Here is a 6,042-nt window from a genome sequence, read left to right as displayed (position 1 = left end):
TCCCCTTTCCCTTCCCCTTCTTCCCCTTTCCCTTCTTCCCCTTTCCCTTCCCCTTCCCCTTCTTCCCCTTTCCCTTCCCCTTCTTCTCCTTTCCCTTTCTCTTTCTTTTTCTTTCCCTGTCTCTTTCTCTTCCCTTTCCCTCCCTGTCTGCCTTCTCTTCTCCCTAACAGGGTCTTGCTCTGTTGCCCAGGATGGAGTGCAGTGGTATAAGCATGACTCACTGCAGCCTCAACCTCTTGGGCTCAAGCAATCCTACAGCCTTAGCCTCCCTAGTAGGTAAGACTATAGACGTGCACTACCACATCCAGCTAATGTTTTGTGTTAAATATTTTGTAGAGACTGAGTTTCAGCATTTGGCCAGGCTAGTCTTGAACTTCTGAGCTCAAAAGATCCTCTTGCCTTGGCCTCCCAAAGTGTTGGGAGTATACGCATGAGCCACTATGACTGGCCTATCAATTCTTTCTTTAAATTTTATTTCTGTGCTTTCCTCTTATGTCCAGTAATAGCCGGGTTCAGGCCCTTTTTATTTTTAGCTTAGATAATCCCTGTAGTCATCTCCCTTTTCCATTTTCTCTTGCTCATACCATGAATTCATTTTATCTATTACTTCCAGATTAATCTTCTAAAATGAAAACATTCCTTTCTCCACCAAATAACTGCTCAAAAAAATCTCCTTGGATATCTAAATGCTTACCAAAGTCTAAACTCAATGACTTGGTATTAAAGGCTCTTCATAATTTAATTTCAACTTGCCTGGTCAACTTTTTCTTTCATCATTTCTGTAAATCCAGAGATGTGCTGGACCTGCTTTTGTAAATAAAGTTTTATTGGGACACAGCTACGCCTGTTTAGTAGAATATTATCTATGGTGGTTTTTTGTGTAGCAGAGATGAATACTTGTGAAAGAGATTATATAGCTTACAAAACTCAGAATATTTACTACTTGGCTTTTCATAGAACAAGTTGGTGAACACCTGCTCTAGATGAACCCATTACAGTAGCCCAAATGGGTCTGTTTGTCTCTGCCTTAGTTTTTGGAACAATGCAAGATAGTTAAACATGTACAATGTTTCTTGGATACCACTTGAATTTTTCACCTCCCTGCCTTAAATTTTTTTTTTCTATTCAATGTGTGAGTGGTTAAACAAATTCCATGGTATGTGTGTACTATGGGATATTATTCATAAATATATTCCCTATGGGATATTATTCATAAATACATTCCCTTGGATGAATCTCAAGGGAATGATGGTGAATGAAATCCCAAAAGGTTATATACTGCATGACTCTATTTCTGTACCTTTCTTGACCTGATACAATTATGGTGGTACAGAACAGACTGCTGATTGTTGGGGGGTAGGAAAGGGAGATAGGGGAAGTTGGGTGTGGTTATAAAGCAACTCGAGGAATCCTTACGATGAAGTTATCATGTATCCTGACTGTTGGGGATGCATGAAACTACACATGTGATAAAAATGGATAGAACTAAATAACACACTTACAAGTGCAAATAAAATGAAATCTGAATAAGATCAATGGATTATGTCAAGGCCAAGGTCTTGCTTTTGATATTTACTATAGTTTTTATAGTTTTGCAAGATGCTACCATTGGGGAAATGGAATAAAGGGTACATGAGCTCTCTATTATTTCTTATAACTGCATGTGAATCTACAATTATCTCAAAACAAGTTTAAGAATGCAATATAAGATAAGTAAGGAGAAACCATAAGTAGTCAGTTTTTTCTTCATGTCAATAAATGGTGGACCTTAAATTGGATAAAAATCCTGTCTTAAGCTTTGGAAATCCAAGGCCTTTCTCTTTTGGGAAAGGTTGGTTCAATAAATGCGTAACTATTTATCATGTATTAAGTTGTGCAAGATATCAACAAAAACAGCTTTTAGAAATGTGTAATAGCCAGTATGTGATATCAGGTATAATAAATTTAACTTAGATAAAGATGTATATATTGCATCTTTTATTTTAGATTAATACTGTTAATAAAACAACATTGCCATGTTTTCCTAATCAGGAAGGCATTTTCCCTGTATCTGCTCAGCAAAACACATCAACGGTTAAAGTCAAATTCTATTGTTACCTGTTAATGTCTGAAAACTTTTTTTTATTAATATGGAGAGATTTGTCTCTGAACTCTTCCCCTCAATTACCCTACTATTCCGGATAACTTAAACTTTTTATTATACCACTCAGATGTGTTTGTTTTGTCTTTTTCTATCAAATTTCTTATTCTTTTAGTGCTTTCCAGGATATAAAGGCACTTGTAAGTCATTTTTTATTCCATCGTATTCACATACACACAGCAAACCAGTAAGGGTACACAGTGATAGACAAAGAATTGCCATTTTTTGGTGGAAGAAGGTAAGGCATTCTGAGTTCCTTGATTTGCCAGTTGTCACACTGCTGGAAGGCAGAATGGCAGTACTGATCCTTGGAATCCAAGTTTAGTCCTGGTTGTCTTTGCCATCTCCCCGAGAGCAGTAATAAGGAGCAATTACATTCTAGTATAGTTCTGGCATTGGGAAGCAGTCAGGGAACCACAGATCAGTAGGTCTTGAAGAGTGGTCCTTGGACCAGCAGCATCAGCTGCTTCTGGGAACTGTCAGAAATGCAAATTCTCAGGCCCCACCCCAGACCTACTGAATCAGCCACTGCAGGGTGGGGCCCAGCAATCTGTGTTTGAACAAGCCCTGCTGGTGATTCTGATGCATGCTCAAGCTTGAGATCCTCTGGCCTAGGTAATCATGAGACATACTTCCTATTGCTCTTCAGTCTGACCTCCGTACCACACAGCAGGAAGGCAGGGACACACCTGATGCTGTTTTCAGTGATGATCTTTCAATGCAGCTAAATGATCACAAGAATAGCAAGGGAGTTCAGTTCACCAAAATGTTGTAACTGCATGTGCTGTACATGAAGTTAATGAAGCTTGAGGCTTTTAACATAGAGTCAAAGACTAGAAATGTCTTCTCGTATTACTTTGGATTTACCCCAATTAAATAACATTTACCTTCCCACAGGAGAATGGGAGAGATTAGCACTTCAAAAAGGGGAGAACTCATAGTGTGCTTTTCTCACAGATGAAATTAATAAATCAATGAATGAATTTATCCATTTAAACATCATCTATGGAGTATCTGGTACTGGCCAGATCCTGGAATGGTCTTGTAATGCAGATACAAGCAGGTAGATGAATATTTACAGTGTAATACAATATGAGTTGTGACAGAATTTAGCAACAGATACAAAGTGATATGGAGAAGGGAATAGTGCCCTATGTGTGTGTGTGTGTGCGTGTGCATACGTGTGTGTCTTGTGTAAGGCAGAATGGGTTCAGAGAGCTGGTGTTTGGGATCTCACAAAGGAGAACTTCTTGAGCTGGATTATTAAGATCAAGGAGTTCAGCAGGTAGACAAGGAAGAGAACATTCTGGGCACATTGAATTCATCATGTAATTACAAGGAGGCGTGAGATAAATAGCAGAACGTGTTTAGGGAGCCCCCAGTGGCTTGGTGTTGGTAGAGTCCCGAGTGTTTAAGAACAGCTGGCAGGGAGGCTGGAGAGGGAGCCAGGAGGCAGATCACGGCTATGAACACGCTCCTGAAGAGTTTGCTTTTCAACCACAGGCTAGTGTTTCCCAAATTGCACACGCCATGCAACACGGGGCCCAGGGGCTTGTGTTAACGTTTTCTTTGAAAAAAAGATTTCTCTAGTCAAGTAAATATGAAAAGTTAAATAAAACTAAATGGATTTCTTTTCTTGGAGAACTCTGAGAGTCTTTAATATGCTGATATGCATTGAGAATACCCAAGAGTGGGATTCAAAGGGCACAGGAAACTTTTTTGTCTTTTTTTTGTTTGAGATGGAGTCTTGCTCTGTCGCCCGGGCTGGAGTGCAGTGGCACGATCTCTGCTCCCTGCAACCCCTGCCTCCTGGGTTCAAGTGATCCTCCTGCCTCAGCCTCCCGAGTAGCTGGGATTACAGGTGTGTGCCACCAACCCCAGCTAATTTTTAGTAGAGATGGTATTTCAGCATGTTGGCCATTCTAGTCTCCAACTCCTGACCTCAAGTGATCCTCCTGCCTCAGCCTCCCAAAGTGCTGGGATTACAGGTGTGAGCTACCGTACCCAGCCAGCACAGGAAAGTTTCTTTTTTTTATTTTTATTTTTACTTTAAGTTCTGGGATGCATGTGCAGAATGTGTAGATTTGTTACATAGTTATACATGTGCTATGCTGGTTTGCTGCCCCTGTCAGCCCACCATCTAGGTTTTAAGCCCTGCATGCATTAGGTATTTGGCCTAATGCTCTCCTTCCCCTTGCCCCCAACCTCCTGACAGGCCCCGGTGTGTGACGTTCCTCTCCCTGTTGCACAGGAAGCTTTTTTTTTGGAGACAGAGTCTTGCTCTGTCGCCCAGGCTGGAGTGCAGTGGCGTGATCTCGGCTCACTGCCAGCTCTGCCTCCCAGGTTCACGCCATTCTCCTGCCTCAGCCTCCCGAGTAGCTGGGACTACAGGCACACAGGAAACTTTCTAACGCGCTTCTTAAACGTCCTAAATTCCTCAGGAACAGGCTTTGGGCAGTGCCACTGTGCACAGGGGGACTGTTATTTAGCTGAATCCTCTTAGGATAAAATCCAAGACTTAACATAGCCCCCAGAGCTCTGCAAAATCCAGGCCTACCTCCCTTTCCGGACTTGCCCCCACCCCTCTTCCTTTGGAACACGGCCACGTTCATTCCTTTACGTATTGCCTGTGGCTGCTCTTTGACTACACCCGCAGAGTAGTTGAGACAGCGCCTACCTAAAATATTTACTATCTTGTCCTTAACAGAAGAGATTTGCTGCTCCCTGCATGATAGCATTTCCACAGTGTTTCCTTCTGTCTTTTCCTCTAGATTTGGAGCTCCTAAATGGCAGGGCTTTTGTCTTGCTACTTTTGACCAATTCATCTTTGTGTCATCCACTAAGCACAGGGTTTGGCCTATAGAAAACACCCAGTGAATGTTTAATGAAAGAATGAATGCAACTCTGTAATGATTAAGCAGCTAACATTTATACAGGCTTTTTGGTTTAGCATATATCATCTCTTTTAGTGTTTATTCCAGCTTTGTGATGGATGATCAACATCCTCGTTTTACATAGGAGGAAGCAGAGGCTCAGAGAAGTCAAGTGAGTTTTTCAAGGTAACACAGCCACTAGGATGTGTGGGTGGTCTTCTGCCGCCATATCCCACACTCCCCGCATTGCCCTTGGCTGTCTCACACCATTCCCCTCACAACCAGATCGCTCTAGCAGTTTCAGCACAACTCATCTGTCCTTTGTATAGCTTCTCCTACTGTTGGATCTTCTCATGCGTCTAGCTCTCTCCATCCCAACACCCAGCTGCCTTCCTCCCTTTCCCCCTCATCATTTCCCTCCCTCATCATTTCCCTCCCTCTCCTCACTCACTCCTGACCTCTATGGAGTTTGTGGCTTAATCACTCCACAGAGGAGATGTATTTCCTCAGAAGACCATGCACAGCATGACGTGTGGTCATCTGTATTTGGGCTAGTTCTTGTTACAGTTAGAAGATGTTGAAGGTCCAGAGGACAGCTATGCTCCACCAGCATGGACAGCTTCCCCTGCCCACAGACAGGGCTCTGAATTTCAGGTCACTGAGGCATCTGCTGCTCTGCTCACAGAACAGTGCTCCAGGCCTGTGGAGAATTGCGTCTGGCCTCTCCCCTAGGAAGCTCGTGAATTGTCTTATGGGTACAGCTTACAGGAAAAATATTATATTCAGCACCTCTGAGAGAAAATGAAGTCATTGCTTTCCTGAGAGTGATTTATTCTTTCAGTAATAACATATTTGCTATCTTTTCCAGTGGTAAATTAGGTCCTTACGGCCAATGCTTTTGTTCCTAACCTGGCTGAAAGGCTGGGCTGTGCATCACTAACAGACTGTCAGTTTTCCTGATGTTCTTGTTTAGGCAAGTGACAAATCCCTCAAACTAATCGCTAGCTAAAATAGGTTTGAACTTTATTC

Source organism: Hylobates moloch, unplaced genomic scaffold (assembly GCF_009828535.3).
Source record: "Hylobates moloch isolate HMO894 unplaced genomic scaffold, HMol_V3 SCAFFOLD_10, whole genome shotgun sequence".
NCBI lineage: Eukaryota > Metazoa > Chordata > Mammalia > Primates > Hylobatidae > Hylobates > Hylobates moloch.
This window is presented reverse-complemented; position numbering follows the sequence as displayed.